The sequence below is a fragment of the Mastomys coucha genome, unplaced genomic scaffold (genome assembly GCF_008632895.1).
Source record: "Mastomys coucha isolate ucsf_1 unplaced genomic scaffold, UCSF_Mcou_1 pScaffold1, whole genome shotgun sequence".
Lineage (NCBI taxonomy): Eukaryota > Metazoa > Chordata > Mammalia > Rodentia > Muridae > Mastomys > Mastomys coucha.
The window spans coordinates 61,869,346-61,887,196 of NW_022196891.1; the positions used below are offsets into that span (position 1 = coordinate 61,869,346).

The 17,851-nt window shown below is 43.7% G+C and overlaps 1 protein-coding gene across 4 annotated transcripts in view; it reads left to right on the forward strand.

The window, feature by feature from the left end:
* The window catches only part of Nme7 (NME/NM23 family member 7), a 155,899-nt gene that overhangs the window by 137,640 nt on the left and 408 nt on the right, over nt 1–17,851 (forward strand). The window lies entirely within an intron of this gene.

Here is a 17,851-nt window from a genome sequence, read left to right on the forward strand (position 1 = left end):
TCCATTTCATCCAGGTTTTCCAATTTTGTTGAGTATAGGCTTTTGTAGTAGGATCTTATGATTTTCTGTTCAGTTCAAGGATGTTTCTAATTAAACCTAATATTTAAAAAAAAAAAAATTGAACCTCTGACATTCAAGAGTCATCTAAAGAAGTATACAGAATTTTAAGGAAAACAGATTTGTAACCAACTGGAAATAAAGAAAAGAATTGTTTTCTATCCGTGGTTCAGTATGAAGATTTTCACTCGTCTTTTGGGAATGATAGCAACTCAAGTGATAAGCATTTCACCGGTACAGATCTTATGACTAATTGCATTCCAAGGGGAAGAGTAAATAGTCCTCCTTGTTCAGGCAGCTAGAATTTTAGAAATGCAGAAACTATAGTGCTGTACTGGTGAGCGTTTCCCCCTTACATACTGAGAGACTGGGTCCAACGGCCCAGGTTAAAAAGACTTCTGCCCTGTATAAAGTCTAGACAAAAGCCACAGAGAATAGTATGAGCTAGTCGGTAACAGTATTGCATTTGATTATTTTTGAGGATTTATTCCCAAGTTAGCACGGTGGAATTCCACAGCATCACTAAAGAACTCAAAAATGTCTCTCCACTAATTAAATAAACCTCAAAGGAAGGGAACAGTGCGTTACTTTAAATTGTGAAAGAACATGGGTGAGTAGTTTTGTTGCCAGTGCTGTGAGATTACAACAGTGCCCTGACTTCAAATACCAGATGGTTATCAGCAACTCTCTAGTCTTTAAACTTTAAACATGGAGTAGGGGTTTTCTTTACATCATTTATATATATATATATATATATATATATATATATATATATATATATACTTGTATATATTTACTATACATATATATTTACTAATATATATTAGTAAAAGAGCTTACATTATAATGCTGAGGCTTTTATGGCTTGGTTTTGTTTGTTAAAGAATGTGTTTCTCTGATGGAGTCCAGTGATAATGGGTGAGTTAAGCATGCGGTACGCTGGCTCAGTCATCAGCCTGACAAAAGCATAGCAAAATAAAGTAAAAACTAAACAAAGTCTGTTCTTCTAACCCTTCCTATTTTAAAATGTAAAGTACAGCTCTCCCCCACTCTGTCTGTGTGTGCCTGCATGTGTGTGTGGGTCTGTGTGTAATATATGTGCATAGGTGTACCATTGTGCATGCTTGTGCATACACGGAAGCCAGAGGAGGGCATGTATGTAATATTCTTCCCTGTCCTCTTCCCCTTATTCTTTTGAGCCAAGTCTACCCCTCTCTCTCTATCCCTCCCTCCCTCCTGCCCCCTCTCTCAGAACCCAGACCTCAGAGGGTTTTTTTGGCTAAGCTGGGAGCCAACAATCCCAAGCACTGGGGTTCCTGAGACCAACCTAGCTTGTTACCTGGTTGCAGGAGTGTGACTTGAGTCTGTGTCGTTGTGCAGTGAGCACTTACCAGCCCCCTAAACTGCACTTTCAATAATGTTCCTTGTTCACTAAAAGGTCAGTGTAGAACTCTGTGTGGATCAAAGATTCAGGAAGGTCTAATCTTATCACAGAGATTAGATGACCATAAGAACAAAGTCCACTTTTAATATAATCCTTGGCCACATTTAAATGCCTTTTGGTTGACTTTAGGACTTGGAATATCCCACAAGTTGGTCTGAGCTGAGCTCCTATGTGTCACAAACATAGGAGGCTTCTTGGGGAAGTGCAGAGAGGTCACTGTAACTCTTTTAAGAATTATTACAACATAAATAATGTTCTTGACCAAAAACAATTCATTTCCTCAGAGTATTTTTGTTGTTTTGACTCATTATACAAACAGACCATTTATCAAAATTTGATACTCTTGTAGTAGAAGGCTGGAAAGTTTTCTGTTGTACCAAGGAGAATAATTCACAAAGGTGGTAATTTCACATACACTGGGCAGTGTCATCCCTAGCCCACTTCTACATGATAGCCAGACTCTTCATTATCTGTAGCTGTATCTTACACGGATGGAAAGGACCAACCAAGTCTTCAATGCAGGCATCTCAGTTGTCATTGAAAAAGCGAAGGGCGAGGCCTCCGTGAATGGCGGTTTTACTTTCCATTTTTATTGTGGAGATGGTATAAAACTTTTTAACAGTTTAAAACTTTTCAAAAGATTAAGGGTCCTGATGATAGAACCTGCTGTCTTTTTGCATTGGTTTAGAAGTATTGTTTTTTCTTTTTCAATTTCCTTCCCCTCACCCCCACCCCCCCACTTTGAGGCAAGAGTCTCATTATGTAGCTCAGACTGGCTTAGAACTTAAAATCTTCCAAGTATAGGTCTCTAGAAGTATTATTTTTTTCCTGATTTTAGATGTCCACAGATGAGTATCTTACCCATCGAGACATCTCCCACCTGCCCATCACAGGCCTGGCTCCCTAAGTGCTGAGACCCATCTCCTTCCTGGAGCGTTCCTCTCTGGCTCCTCTTCAAGTAAATGATGAGTCCCGTTTCACCTTCCTTGCCACCCACAATTCACCGGCTTCTCTTGTTTACTTCAATCGTTGTCATCCTAGCTGGGTTCCTTTGCTGTGGCTATCATAACAGACTACAGTAGGCAGGATAGCAGACACATTGCCATTCTGGATGCTGGAAATCCAAGACCAAGGCGCTGATTTATCGTTTTTCATTTTTAAAGTTGTATTACACAAGGTTACATATACTCATGAAAATACATACCGTGAAAGGATTCATACAATAGTTGTCTGTCTGAGACTGGCTTGATTCACTTAACATGATTATGCCTAATTGCATCCAATTTTCTACAAACAACATAATTTTACCAATGAAGAAGTTCCATTGAGTATATAAAATCAGTTTCTTTATCCATCCCTCCATTATGAACACCTAGGCTGGTTCTGTAATTTAGCTGTTGTGGATGGTGCAGCAGTAAACATGGATGAGCAAAGATCTCTGAAGTGTTTCCTCAAGAGCCCTGTGGGTAAGCACCAAGGAGGTGTATAGCTGCCTCCTTTGAGAGCTCTGCTGTCTGGATTCGAGGAGCCTTCCTACTGGTCGCCATAGTGGCTAGACTACTTTACCTTCCTCCTGGGCAGTGGATAAGGATTCCCATTTGTCTGCATCCTCCCCAGCCTCTTGTTATCTGTTTCCTTGATGAATACCATTCTTCTGAGGATGCGATGGAGTCTCAGTGCAGGCTTTAGTTCCATGTCTCCAGTGCTGTTGAACATTTATTGATCAAGTTGCTCATAGCCTTAGTGTTTAGTTTTCTTCGTCCTTTATATATTCTCAGTATGAATCCTCTGTCAGCTGTGCGGCTGGCAGATTGGCTCATTCTCCAGGTTTTCTCCCCTCGGTTGTCCTCTGTGCTTACAGGTGCTTTCTTACTCCATTGTCAATCTTGGTGCTATTTCCTGAGCAACTGCTCAGAAAGTACTCGCCCGCATCAATTTCTTGGCAATATCTTTTGTCCCTCCTTCCCCATCCCCTTTGAGCTTCAGCTCTTTGACCCATTTGAAGTGGATTTTAATACAGGCTGAGAACTAGAAGCCTGGTGCCATGCTTTTGTGTGAATACCCAGTTACACCTGCAGCATTTCTTAGACACTGTCTTCCTAAGATGCCTGTCTCTGGCTAGCAGAGGGCCATGGTTATCTAGGCTTCCTGTGAACCAGGCTGTGTCTCAGCCTCCTCTTACTCCCACTCATCCCGTGTGAGTAAGGCCCACCTTAATGGAGGTATGTTAGTCACTTCTATAAAGAGCCAATCTCCAAACACCACCACACTCTGAAGTGCTGGGGGCCACTTCAGCAAATGAACTTCGAGAGGGGAAGAAGGTAGTGTGATTCAGCCATGACGGTACCCCACAGTAGAAATCATGATGATTTTGGTCAAAAACAGGACTCGACTGAGCATGCAGGATGGAACCAATAGCCGAGGCATGCCCTGAGCCCAGTTCATCCACATTCTTCCTCTGAAACCTCTGAAGGAAAATGAAATGAGACCCACTGTGAGTGTGTGATACATTTTCCTCACTTGTTCATTAATGGGTGGACAGTTAGGTGGCGTCCTTTTTTTGGCAGTTGTGAACAGGGTTGTAGAGAGCATGGGTGTCTCTTTCCATTTCCTCTGGCTGTATTCCCACTGGTGAGCTCTCTGTACCGTGTGATGCTTCTGTTTTTAGTTTGCCAAGGAACCCCCACACTGTTTCCCATCATGGCTGAACCAATTTGCACCCTCCTCCCGCATGGTGCCGTCCCCACCCTCCCTTTCTCCACAACTTACACACTTGTTATCCTTGGTCTTTTACTAACGGGTATTCTGACTGGACTGGTGTGGTGCCTCTCAGTGTGGATTATTTGGTCTTTAAAACGAATGAACTGCTTTCATTTGTAACATGGAGGGACACTGTAGATCATTACATGGCCGAAATAACTCAAGCACAAAAAGACCAGTGCTATATGAAGTCTGAACAAGGTGACCTCACAGGACTGAGAGTCTTCAAAGGGTGTTAGCAGAAGCTGGTGAAAAACAATGGGATGAGTTTGGTGCTACATTGTGGTTAGGTAGGAAGCTCTACTGTGCTGCCACACACAGTTCACGGCCATCGGTAACACTAATAAAGTGTACATTTTTAAACTGCCAGGATAATGGCTAGGTGTAGTGGCACTAGCTTTTAATCCAAGCAGTTGGGAAACAGTGACAGGTAGGTCTCTGTGAGTTACAGGCCAGGCTGGTCTACATAATGAGTCCCAGCTAACCAGAGCAATGCAGTGCCCCTGGCCCTAACAAAATACAGCAACAAATGACAGAAGGAAGTATTCTGAACACTTTTATCATAAAGAAAGGATACATTTTTAAGGAGGTAACTATATTAAACCTGATTTAAACATTATACAATGTATACATGTGTCAGAACAGCACATGACACCCCATTGACATATATAACTTTTATATTTAATGTATCACTTAATCTTTAAGGATACATTTTAACTTAGGTGAAAAATAAAATGAAGTATTTTTCAGCACTTCTTATTTGCCAATTACTTTGCAATGCACATTACATACATGTACACAATTAAATCCTTAAGATGATTTTATAAGATGTGAACACCCTTGTAATGTGTTCCAGCCTGTGACTTTGTGCCTCTGTGATGCTTAATGGGGCTGCAGTCACCTAGGTGCTCAGAATAGATATGATAGAATAGAAGGATAGAATGTTCTAGATGGCTCCTTCACATGGGTTTGGGCAGAGGCAGAGGGGAAGGGTAGCTTAGAGGAGACTGCCAAGGTTCTGTTCTCTCCATGTAAGCTCAGAGCATCTCTATGTGGGCATCTCTCCAGCAAGAAGCCACAATCCTTCCATAGCAGTTTCTAGGACTGCCAAGAGCTAGAAGCTGGGTCTTCGTACAGCTTAGGCCAAGCATGGGTACAGTAGCCCTTCCAGTACATTCTCCTGCTAAAGAGAATTCCAGAGATAGCCCAAATTCGGTAGAAAGGTACTCTCTGGGCCATATGAAGGATGTAACTCTTAAGGGTCATCCTTAGACAGTAGCTGTCATGCACAGTTTGATTTGAAAAAATAAAATGCAGAGGAAGAAGATGCCATTAGCTACATATTAAGCACTCACTGAGTGATTGATCATTATAGAAACATGGCAACATCCAGGCAGGCATGGTGCAGAAAGAGCTGAGAGTTCTACATCTTCGTCTGAGGGCTGCTAACAGAATACTGGCTCGAAGGCAGCTAGGATGAGGGTCTTAAAGCCCACACCCACAGTGACACACCTATTCCAACAAGGCCACACCTCCTAATAGTGCCATTCCCTGGGCTAAGCATATACAAATGAACAAATTAGCTTGAATAAAGATGAAGGAGATTTTTTTTAGGATGATAGTAGTCCAGTGACATCATTGAAAAGAGCTTGTACAAAGGCAGTAGATGAAGTCTATAGGGTAGAGTAAGTCTGTTCCCTCAGATCAGTATTTAGGGCCCAACTATCAAATGAGGAGCAAAGTAAAGAATTAGGTCCGCTAGTGCCATATTCCCTGTTCCTTTTCACCCTGAGCTGTAATTGATGAGACTGCAATAGTTGATGTCAGAGTGGGTTTGGGGTCCTTTTCTATTCAGACAATTTTCTTATAATGACACATAAAGAAATGGGATAACATGAACAAATAAATAAATAATAAATAAATAAATAAATAAAAAGTAAATAGGAGGGGGCAGAACAGTGGCTCAGAGGTGAAGCCCTTGCCACTGAGCCTGACGACTGAGTACCATGGCACTCAGATTCACATGGTGACTCCCTTGACCTCCACAGGAATGCATGACACGTGCATACCCACACAGTAAGCATATATAATCTTAAAATGATGGGAAACTTTTTTTTTTTGGTTTTTCAAGACAGGGTTTCTCTGTGTAGCCCTGGCTCTCCTGGAACTCACTCTGTAGACCAGGCTGGCCTCAAACTCAGAAATCCGCCTGCCTCTGCCTCCCAAGGGCTGGGATTAAAGGCGTGCGCCACCACCGCCCAGCTGATGGGAAACTTTTTAAAAGAAAGAAACCTATGACATTCTTTATCCCTTTTAGTTCAACTAGCATTATCCTTAGTATTTGTTAAGTACTAGATACACATTTGGTAAAAATATACATTCAACTTCACTAAGAACCATCAATAATTGTTACCCTAAAATTGGCTCCTGGGGGTTATTATGTAACTAATATTTTTTAGAGTTTTGTTAATAAATAGAAGGGTAAGTGAGCATTGTGACGAAGTATCGCCTCCTGTGTAGAATTTCTCTGATTTTCCTTTTCAGCCCCTGGGAAATTTGTATGCCACCAACAGCTAGAGAATCTGTGCTAATTCAACATAACCTAGTTTAGATAAGAGCTTGGCAACCTCCGGGCCGTTAGCCTCGAGTGGCCCACGGCCTGGTTGTGCATGTGCGAGCTCTGTGGCACAGTGGCTCGTGTGGGTAGGTCTGCAGCTGTTTTCTAGACACACTGGAAGAGCTGAAAGGACTAGACACTCTGAACTACAACGTTTCTTGGCTCTGTATAGAAGTGTTGTGGTCCTTTGTTTTGTTTGTGAGACCTGGGAAGATGGCAGAAGATCATTAGAAGCTTACAGAGCCCTTGACTTATTAGTCTACTGACATTTTGTTGACAGTTGGGGTAAGCACTGATGTAGGAAACGGGGACCCCATACCAGCCTACCCCTCTTGGGACAGCTTGATCAGTTTCTGCTGTCCCACCACAGCCAGAGCACTCATCCCTGAAACACTTCTATTTACTTGTGATGAAGTCAGAACTCCTGCACAGTGCAGTCAGGCTCCCGGGCCACTGATTCCAGTCTCGTTCCTGTCCCTTGTGTTTTCTGCATTACAGTGTTGATAGTGTCTTAGTTGCTGTTTGACCCTCTTGACCACACAAACTCTTTCTCCTTCTGCATCGTGCTGGTCCACATGCATACTGTCCTGTGTTCATTTGCTTTGGTCCTTCCCCTCATTTTTCAAAGGTCTATGAATTTCTAGCTTCTCCAGAGTCCCCCTTAATTACTTTTATTATCATATTTTCCTAGTCCATATATGCTAAAAACAAGCATTCAGCATATTTGTGTTATACATACATATATTTGTACAATATATGCATTAATAGCATATATTAGATAGTTCAAAAAAATTGTTGCTGTTCAGTTTTGCTTTCTTATTATAATGTAGCTTCTGTGAGAATCGGGTCCTTGCTTATTGCATTATTAATTGCATTCTTAGTGTTTAACATAGAACTAAGCACAGCAGAGTACAAGAGAGATGTTGTGAAAGAAGGGGAGAAATTGTGGCAGAAACTTGAAGTTGATGCCGGTTTTTATAATCACCGTAGTTTTCCTTTTCCTCTGAGTTTCCTTAACTCTGTATTGATCTCAGTGGAGTAAAAATGTTAAGCTTCAGTGCTTCCTGCTACTCAATTTTAGGGGCAGAAAGGGCCTAGATCAGGAGAGAGCTTGATCTAAATGACAGGACTGTGCAAAATTCAGGTTCCCTTCGTTTCTTAATTCCTGTGATTCTGGTTTTTGTCTAGTTCAGACTATTCAGTCAGCTGTTAACTTGGACTAACCAGAGTATCCGTATCTCAATTTTTCTTTAAATTTAATTATATTATGACTGAATCAAAGCCTAGTTGCATGAGAGCCATCAGAGTGTGCATCATGTGTGTTAACAGTTGTAATGAAGGGGACGAGAAGGGACACTGTGGTCAGAGATGCTATCTGACAGCCCCTGAGGAGGCATAAGGTCCGTCAGTGTGTGCCCCTCAGTCCCCAGGTGTCCCACTGCTGTCATACTTCCCAGGCAGGCAACCTGAATGGGAAAATACCATGGAGGTGAACATTTCTCATGCTGGGACATAATGCTTGACAAGAGTAATTATGTCATCACATAAAGAAGAGAGGGTTTATTTTGGCTCCCAGTTCAAGGGCACTGTCCCTCAATGTAGGGGAGCCCTGGTAGCGGAAGCTGGAAGCAGGGTCATGTTGCTTCTCTAGTCCAGGCAGCAGCAAGCCTGGAATGCTTGCACTGGGGTCACTGTCTCCCAGCCGTCAGGATCGAGCCAGGGGAGCGATCCCGCTCAGACTGAGGGGGCGTTTTCCTCACCTCAGTTAACCTGGCCTTGATAGTCCCTCACAGACATGCCCAGAGAGCCTTGTCTTTACTGGTTCTAGGTCTGGGCGAGTTGAAAGTCGCTATTACGCATCCCAAGGACTGTGAGTCATGGGGGGATTCACGAAGGTAGCACTCATCTTGGACTCTTAAGGAAAACAAGGCCGGGGGGGGTGGAATTCTTGAGCTGGTGAAGTATAAGGAAGCTCAAGGTGTTCCGACCTGGCCCCCACCTAGGGAACTTCTTTCTACAACTGTCCGATCTGCTCGCTGCTTTCAGATTAGTCTGCACATTGTCAGTGTCTATATTATCAATGTCAAACTCGGTGGCATAAGGGAAAAGTAGACGTGGGCCCCAAAGCCTCTGGTTGGTGGTAGCAAATGGATTGCAATTTAGGATGAGGTTCCCTGGCCTCAGAGCACAGCTTGCTTCTTCCTCGCTGCTGATCCCTCACTGCAGTCTCTGGAATGGCCGTACAGAGGTAAGGTATAGTCACTGAGGACCCCGAATGGCCACTTCACCAGCGCTGCTGCTCTCGCTGTCACTGCCTTCCTCTTATACCGGCTTGAGGGGGTCAGAGATACCAGAAGAACAAACTGCAGACTGTCTTGACATGAAGAAGTCAGGAGACAGGAGCTGGCGCAGGTTCTATAGCTCAGTGATTCAGATTCCAGATTTGCGTTGATCTTAGCGTTCCCCCCAGACGACCTCTGAGTTCCCTGGTGGCTGCTGTGGCTCCAGCATCCTGTGTTCATTCCTGGCAGCAAGAACTCCAGGGCAAATGATACAAGAATGTAGCTCGTTGCCTGTACCTCCATTTAAGGAGCATACTGGAAAGCTCTGTCTGAGATCATTTGCTTATGTGGCAGCCACAAATGAGCCTACTCACTTAGAGGAAAGTCCGTGTACTTGTCTACCTGCCCTGAACAGCTAATTCAGAATTATTTGTACACACGTGAAGAGCACCAGTCTTGCTGCCATTGCTACTGTGAGCTAGAAACACTATCATCTTTTCTCTGGTGTAAAGTTCCAGAAGGCTAAGCCTGGGGAGTCTCTCCCTCTAGAACACTCCCAACCTCCATCCACATTCATCTAGAAAATAGTCAGCTGTGTTTTAATGCACTCAGTTCTGTTTTAGCTTTTCATATGAGTTTTCTGTAATAAATAATTTAAGAGAAGACTATTAAATTCTAGTTGAAGTAAATTACCCAGATTTATGGTGAATCTGTAGTGGAGCTTTCAAAATAAAACTTTGTGCTCTGCTGAGTGAAATACTCAAATGCCGGACTTAAGCAATTCACATGTTGTGCCATTCCTAGCAATCAAAGAACTTTGGAGTTATTTGTGGGTCACTAATATTCTTGTTTGATAAGAAATCAAGATTAACTCATGATAGAAATTTTTGGCCAGATTTGGCTACACAGGCCCCTGGAAGGTAAGGCAGGCAGATGACAAGTTCTAAGCTAGCCTGCACAACCTAAAACGACCCTTTCCTGGGATATAGTTCAGTGATGGAGCCCTTGCCTGAAATATATGAGAACTCAGGTTCAATCCATGCATCACAGAGAGGACAGGATAGGCCAGTCACTTCCTCCTCTCCTGGAGCGCTCCCTGACTCTCTGCTGCCTGTCCTGTCCTCCTGTCCTCTCCTGAAGCGCTCCCTGACTCTCTGCTGCCTGTCCTGTCCTCCTGTCCTCTCCTGAAGCGCTCCCTGACTCTCTAAAGCTGCCTGTCCTGTCCTCCTGTCCTCTCCTGGAGCGCTCCCTGACTCTCTAAAGCTGCCTGTCCTGTCCTCCTGTCCTCTCCTGGAGTGCTCCCTGACTCTCTGCTGCCTGTCCTGTCCTCCTGTCCTCTCCTGAAGCGCTCCCTGACTCTCTGCTGCCTGTCCTGTCTTCCTGTCCTCTCCTGGAGCGCTCCCTGACTCTCTGCTGCCTGTCCTGTCCTCCTGTCCTCTCCTGGAGCGCTCCCTGACTCTCTGCTGCCTGTCCTGTCCATTGCAACCCAGCTGTGGCCTTAGAGGCCAGTCTCTTCCCTTCCTTTCTTTATATGAGTCTGTTGTTGGTCTGTCAACCTGACTGACAGCAGGCAGAGAAGGAGATTGTATGTTAAGCTTCCTTTTCACCTGTGGCCAACTTGTAGAAAGAGCAAATGATAAAAGTGTGAAAAAGATTAGAGGATGCCTTCTGAGGATGTTTAACAACCAAATATCCATGCCTACTGTAGACAATAACGTGATCAGAATGGATGAGGTGTATTTACCCTGAAGGAGTTTGGGGTCTGTGAAAGGATATCTCAGGTGCCTGCCCTGTCCTCCTGTCCTCTCCTGAAGCGCTCCCTGACTCTCTGCTGCCTGTCCTGTCCTCCTGTCCTCTCCTGGAGTGCTCCCTGACTCTCTGCTGCCTGCCCTGTCCTCCTGTCCTCCCTGGTCTGCTTTTGTGTGTCATGAAAGGGAACTTAACAGGAAAGGAGCACATGCTGGTTTTAGTAGGCTGCTACAAGCAAAAAGCAAGACTGTGCTGGCTCCTTGCACCATAGTGAATGCTCTCTCCTGGCTAGCTTCATGTCATCTTGACAGACTAGAGCTGTTTGGGAAGAGGGAACGAACTTCTACTGAGAAAATACCCCCATTAGAGTGGCATCTGGTTCGTTTTATTAATTAGTGATGGATGAGGTGGAGAGGAAGGCAGCTCATTGTGGGCAATGCCAACCATGGTCTGATGGTCCTGAGTTCTATAAGAAAGAGGCTAAGCAAGCCATGAGAAGCCAGCTAGTAAGCAGTACCCCTCAATGGCCGCTGCGTCTGCTCCTGCCTCAGGTTCCAGCCCTGACTTCCCTTCATGAAGGATATAGAAGCTGAAATAAACCCTTCCCACCCAACGTGGCTTTGGGTCATGGTGTTTTATCACAGCAGTGAAAACCATAACTAAGACAGACTGATAGTGGCTTGTTAAAGGAGACAGACTGGTAGTGGCTTGTTAAAGGAGACAGACTGGTAGTGGCTTGTTAAAGGAGACAGACTGGTAGTGGCTTGTTAAAGGTGAAATAACCTGTTCAGGCACTTAGTGTGCAGCAAGAATCTTTTTTTAAAGTAAATTTTAAAATAAGTACATTTGAAGATAAATGTTGAAAATTATTGGTGACTCACACTGAAGTATGGTTAAGTGTTAGAGGACACTTGGAGGACCATTGGGGGTTGGGAGAAGGGGCCAGAAGTGATATTATCAATCACTCTTAAGTTTTAATTTTTGAAGAACTAGAGAGAGACAAAACTACCTTGAAAGTGGAAGAGGCCACTTAAGGAGGTGTGCATAAGACTTAGAGTGAACTTTGAAAAGGGAGTCCTGTGTCTCGGATATTTAAAAAGAGAGTGTCTATACTTCCTATGAAGCAGAGGGTTGGCACCTGCATGTATGAGGTCTCCCTAATGGGTAGCAAAGGGGGATTCAGGCTCTGAGGACCCAGTTTTGCAGGATTATGGAACTGGATAGTCCTTTTCACTTTGTCTTAAGATCTGTCAACTCTAGCCTCTGAACCTAAAGGCCAGCATACGAAGGATGTAATCTTGGGTTTCCTCTTTCACTGTAGAGAGCTCTTTGGCTGCAGTAGTAGGTAGGACCGGGTTTTTTGATCTCTCTTTGATCAGGGCTGAATGTTCCCACTAAGCCTGTCCTCCTGGAGAGCTCTAGGCCTTCTGCTCCTGTCACCCCTTCCTCACAACTGTCCACATGTGAGTATTCTAGGGGTATCAGAAGCCATTACTGAGGGAAGAAAGAAGGGAAGAGAGTCCAGCACAGGAAGGGCCCAAGGGCCCACGTGTCAGCCTGCTGGAGCGGGTGCCAGCACACCCCTGCTCAGGCCTGGAAATCCACTCCACAGAGTCTGCCATCTCCTACCCTGTTACTCCACCTCCCCATCACCTCCCAGGATCTGCTTGACTCCCATTGCTTATTTTTTTCTGCTTTTTGGTTTTTTGACTCAGGGGTTTCTTTGTGCAACCTTGGCTGTCCTGGAACTTGCTCTGTAGACCAGGCTAGCATCAAATTCAGAGATCTGCCTGTCTCTGCCTCCCCAGTGCTAGGATTAAAGGTGTGCATTGCCATGTCAGCCTAATTATTTCATTTCTTCTTATTTATTTATTTATTTATTTATTTATTTATTTACTTATCTATCTATCTATTTATTTTTGTTCTGAAACAGAATCTCACTGTGTGCTCTGGCTATCTTAAAACTCTGAGTAGACTAGACTAATTTAAAACTCACAGAGATCTGCCTGCCTCAGCCTCCAGGGTGCTGGAATTAAAGGCATGCACCATCATGTCCTGCTCACTGCTTATTTTAAAAGCAGCTCCTTTCAATCACATTGTGTACTTAGCCCCTAGGGCAGCCAGTGCTGAAGTAATATACCCACCCTGTTGGTGTGATACAAAGCTAGAGTAAAATGAAAATGTTCACAATCCATTAAGAAATTCTAATCAGGCCAGGCAGTGGCACACGCCTTTAATCCTAGCACTTAGGAGGCAGAGGCAGGTGGATATCTAGCTGAGTTCAAGGCCAGCCTGGTCTACAGAGTGAGTTCCAGGACAGCCAGGGCTATACAGAGAAACCCTGTCTCAAAAAAAGGAAAAGGAAAAAGAAAAAGAAAATTCTAATCAGTAACAGAGCATTAAGCCATACGACCCTGTGTGACAACCCATGGAGCCAAGGCTGGAGGGACCATAATAAGTCAAAGTTGGTTCCCTACTGAAAATACGAATGCATTTAAAACCCAGTATCATATTATTGGGAAGGGAGCAAAAGTATACTTCTGTCAAATTCAGACAGACTATAAATCTTATCTAAAATCTATGTATAAGCACATAACCCATTCAAGTTCCAGAACTCCACAACAGTAGAATAGAAAATTTCCTAAACATTTGAGGTAAATCCCTAACTATTGAATATCCTCTTTTTTAAAAAAAGAGCAGTAAAGTGACTGCATTTCTTCCCTCTGCTCAAGCCAAAGTTAAGAAGTATTTGAAAATAGACTCCTACATTCATTTTCAGTGAAACGGCCCAGGCATCTGCCAAGGGAGGCCATCGTGCAAGGCAAGGTTGGCTAACCATGGGGAGGGTTACCTGATGCCAAATCCCTGTGCTCTGAGTTCCATCGGGTTAGTGAGCAGTAGTCGGCTACAGGATTCCTCAGCCCGTCTCTACTTATCACTGCCCTTGGGCGAACTCCACAGACCCACAGGGAGCTCGTATTGAGCCTGTGTTTAAACCAATTACAGAACATTCACCTGTATTTAAACTCCACTGTTAACAAACACAGCCTTTTTTATGATTCTGGTTATAATCATCAATAAATGCAGAGATGTAGAAGCCATGCCTTAAGGGAGAAAACTGGGCTCAAGGACTCAGTCCTGACAACTCAGCCAGTTCCCGGCTACTTGGAGGGAAAGGTCACCAGACCTGAGAGCCAGGATCTCCATGGGAAGGAGATGACAGGACCAGTTTGTCGTGGAGATAGAATTAGTTGATGAAATGACTGGCAGGCGCTGTGTTAAAGGCAGTGAAGATGTAGACTGTTTAAGTCTAACGTTGAGAGAGACAACCCAGCCTTCAGGCTACTCTTCTAAGTAGTTGTGTATCATCATCGGCTGGCATTATCGATCATTTATCAAGCTCACTTTTGGTGTCAGGTGTAATTTGTCTTTAAAAATGAAGTTAAATGTTAACCCTCCCAACAAAACAAACAAAAACTGTTAACCCCCTTCATGAAGTGTTTTGCTCCTGCTGATGAGCACACCGGTTCTGTCAAGGCACGGTTGTGATTTTATTCTTTCACGTGGGTTTTCCTCTTTCCAGGCTATGAACTTTCTGAAGATCAAGTTTTCCCCATTTTTAAGTTGTGGATGTTCCATGCACAGTATGTTAGTCAAGTGAGTGGTTGGCAAAAGGAAAGAACGTTTACGTGGATGGAGATAAACCATTTGTGACTTACAGTCTCAAGGCTAACACTTCATGAAAATGGGGACCCTGCTTGTCTCGAGGCTCCCCTCTCCAAGTAGTCAGTGCCCAGTATGTGCACTGGAAATGTGCAAAGGAAAGAAAAGGCCAACTCTAGGTGAAGGGGTCGGTAGTTGTGGACTTTTTTATTGTGTGTTTTATTTTCTCTAGTTCATCCCTAACCCCCACAAATGTCTCATCCCAGAGCCAGAGGCTCCCTTGGGGAAAATCCCCAGGCCTGACCTAACTCTGTTCATTTTAGATCCTACTCCTTATCAAAACTAGCTCCTATGTCCTCTTTCTGCAGGGCTGCTCTGTGCCCCACTCCACCCTCTACTAATTTAATGACTACAGATTCCTATACTAGTTACAGACACCAAAGGCTACTGACAGGTAATATGTTCCCATCATGGGAATGAAGTCAGTCTACAACATTTAACCTAAAAGACAGACCCAATAAAACTGCATCAGGAGCTATGAGCTATGCCTGCTGGAGTGTCAGATTCCCCATGCCATCTCCTCCATGGCCCATATTGGAGCCAACACTTGAAAACAACAGGCTGCCTGTAGGACTCCTGATTTTATCTATCGACATTTATACTCTGTGGTGGAGCAAGCTGTAAATGTGATAGTTGCAACACGCCCCTTAGAATACAGAATTCACTGTCGATTAAATAAAATGGCTGTGTGATCTGGAGTCAGCCCCATAGAATGGACTCTGAGAAAAATGAACCGCGATACTGGACTTGTGCTGCAGCTGTGCTTGTCTCTCTTTGGGTAGGGTGTGATGCTAACGGGAGCTACCAGTTGGTTATTTCTTCATCCTGTTTCCCAATGTGGAACTCAGGAATAAAAGTACCACATGTGGTTAATGCCAGCCCCTCTCACAGAAGAGAGCCAGGTTTCCTCTGTTGAATTTGAAACCCAGATCTTGTTTGCTTGAAAGCACTGTTCAACTTTCTTAAGATAGTCTTTTTCTGTATTTAGAGGGTCTTCAACCCTGGACTTTCAAGGTAACTCCATTCGATTCTCTACTGTGGGCAATGTATACACATAATGGAAAATGTTGCTAATCCTTTAAGAGTCAGTTTGAGCTACTGCTGGGTTAGAAAGATTCTAATAACTGGACTTTTGTCTGTGATTACTGATAACATTTTTAATTTAAAGTTGGGCAGTCATTTGGTAATAAGTACTGCTGGAGCAGACAGAGCATGCTATTGTTCGAGAACTGATGGAGTTCAAAATCAGTTTTTCCCAAACAGGTACACAACTGAAACACTGGCTTCTGTCCCACTTGTGAACGTCATGTTCACTTTCGAGATGTCTACCATAGTTAACTGCTACTTGAGATTTTTGTAGCAGTTTCCTTTAAATATATGTTCTACTCTACATGAGTGTTTTAAGGCCATAGATGGAAAACTACTCTTCCTTGTTCTTAGCTGAAGATAATCAATACAATGAAAGTAAAGATCGTTAAATACAAATTACATAATATGCTTACTAAGGCCGAGCCATGGCCTGCCTCCATTTATCATTAACCTGGGATTAGGACACATTGGGGGCTATGATGGGTAGAAAGAGCCTTCTCCTTATTATGTCAGTGCCAGCCTATCTTTGAGTAACACTGCCTTTGAAAACCTCTGTTCCCTTCTGTTTGTGTTTGACTGGCTGGATCTAGACAAACAGGAGAACAACCATGCTATTTATAGGAGGTAGGTGGTGGCTCTCTCTGCACACACCCAAGAAATGGTTAGAATGCACGAATGTGAACATGAAAAAAAAACTACAGTATGTATATGGAAGGAAAAACACCTTGAATATGCAAGCACTTAATACTGATGTGTCACTGTAGAGTGGCTAATGCTTTGGAGTCTTGACCCAGTTCTATCTGAAAGGATGCATGACAAAGTAGGTATGTAGTAGGCAGTCAAGTATAAGTCAAAGAACGCAAATGACATTCACAAGGCTCCTAGCTAGGACATTCCTGAGCATCTGGGTGGGGAGTGCACTGGAGTGGGAAACAAGACTTGGAGAGAATCTAGAAGGAATAGGTAAATTGGTGTGTGCCTGTGCAGCAGTTCGAGAGCATTGGGGACACAGGGTCTGTTAAACCAGCGGGTTTGTCTCACCAAGACTGTGACCAGTGAATGGCTTCAAAACTGTAAACTGTCCTCCAGTTTAAACTTTTTTCATGAGATTCCCCCACTCCACTCCCCTTCTTATCCAATCATCATGAACATAATTCATTCACAGCCTAAAAAAAAGATGAGCTATATCAAGGCATGTTGGTACACAGCCAAGCCCAGCATCTACCTATGGAGCCCCAGTACAACCAAGGCTCCATAGTGAGACCTGATCTCAAATTGAGCTGTCTCAATACAGTAAACTGTTTTCTTCACTGGAGTGACACCCCTGTTCCCATAAATGTATGGCTGATTTTTTGAGAAACCCACTTTCATATTGAGGATACCATTTATGAATTTTGCCAATTCCGCAGTAATTAAGGAGAATTCCTAAAACCCATAAAGTTTGGCAACCGGCTGTTCAACAAAGCTATCTTTTGTTACTTCCTGTCATCCATAGTTTGCTGCTGCACAGTGAGACAAGGTCTTACTCTGTGACTCTTGAGTTCTGATCACAGGTGTGGTGTGCCACACCTAGAGAAAAAAAATGGGGATTTTTACTATGGGACAATAGGTGGGAACTAACTCTATTACTAGTGTTTGTAAGCTAGCTCTAGTGTCTCGGGGCCAGCTGGTGTGGACCTGCATTCTCAGTAGCCTGAAGGTAGGAAGGAATGGAGCTCAGCTGTGGTTACCCAGGCCTTCTGCATGGTTTCCAGGTCTATATGCCACCATCATCTTCATTTGCAAGTCCCCATGGTGGCAACACCAAATCTTCAACTCCATCACACCAGAAAGTGTAATTGTTTTGTCTTTTCTGACAATAAGACTAATTACTAAATATGGCCAAGTAAGTACTTAGGCTAAATCCTGAACCAGAGCAAGATACATGCTTTTTAATTTACTGAGTCTCAAAGCTAACAGATTTTTTAACTGATAGAAAGAAACATTTACACACACACACTCAGCGAACACTGTTGAGCTGCTGTTATTGTCACAGGAGTCAAGATTTCCTATGTTCACTGAGTGCAACAGCACTGTGAAACACTTCTTAAAACCAAGCCTCAGCCTTCCTCTCTGCCTCTTGTTAACTCG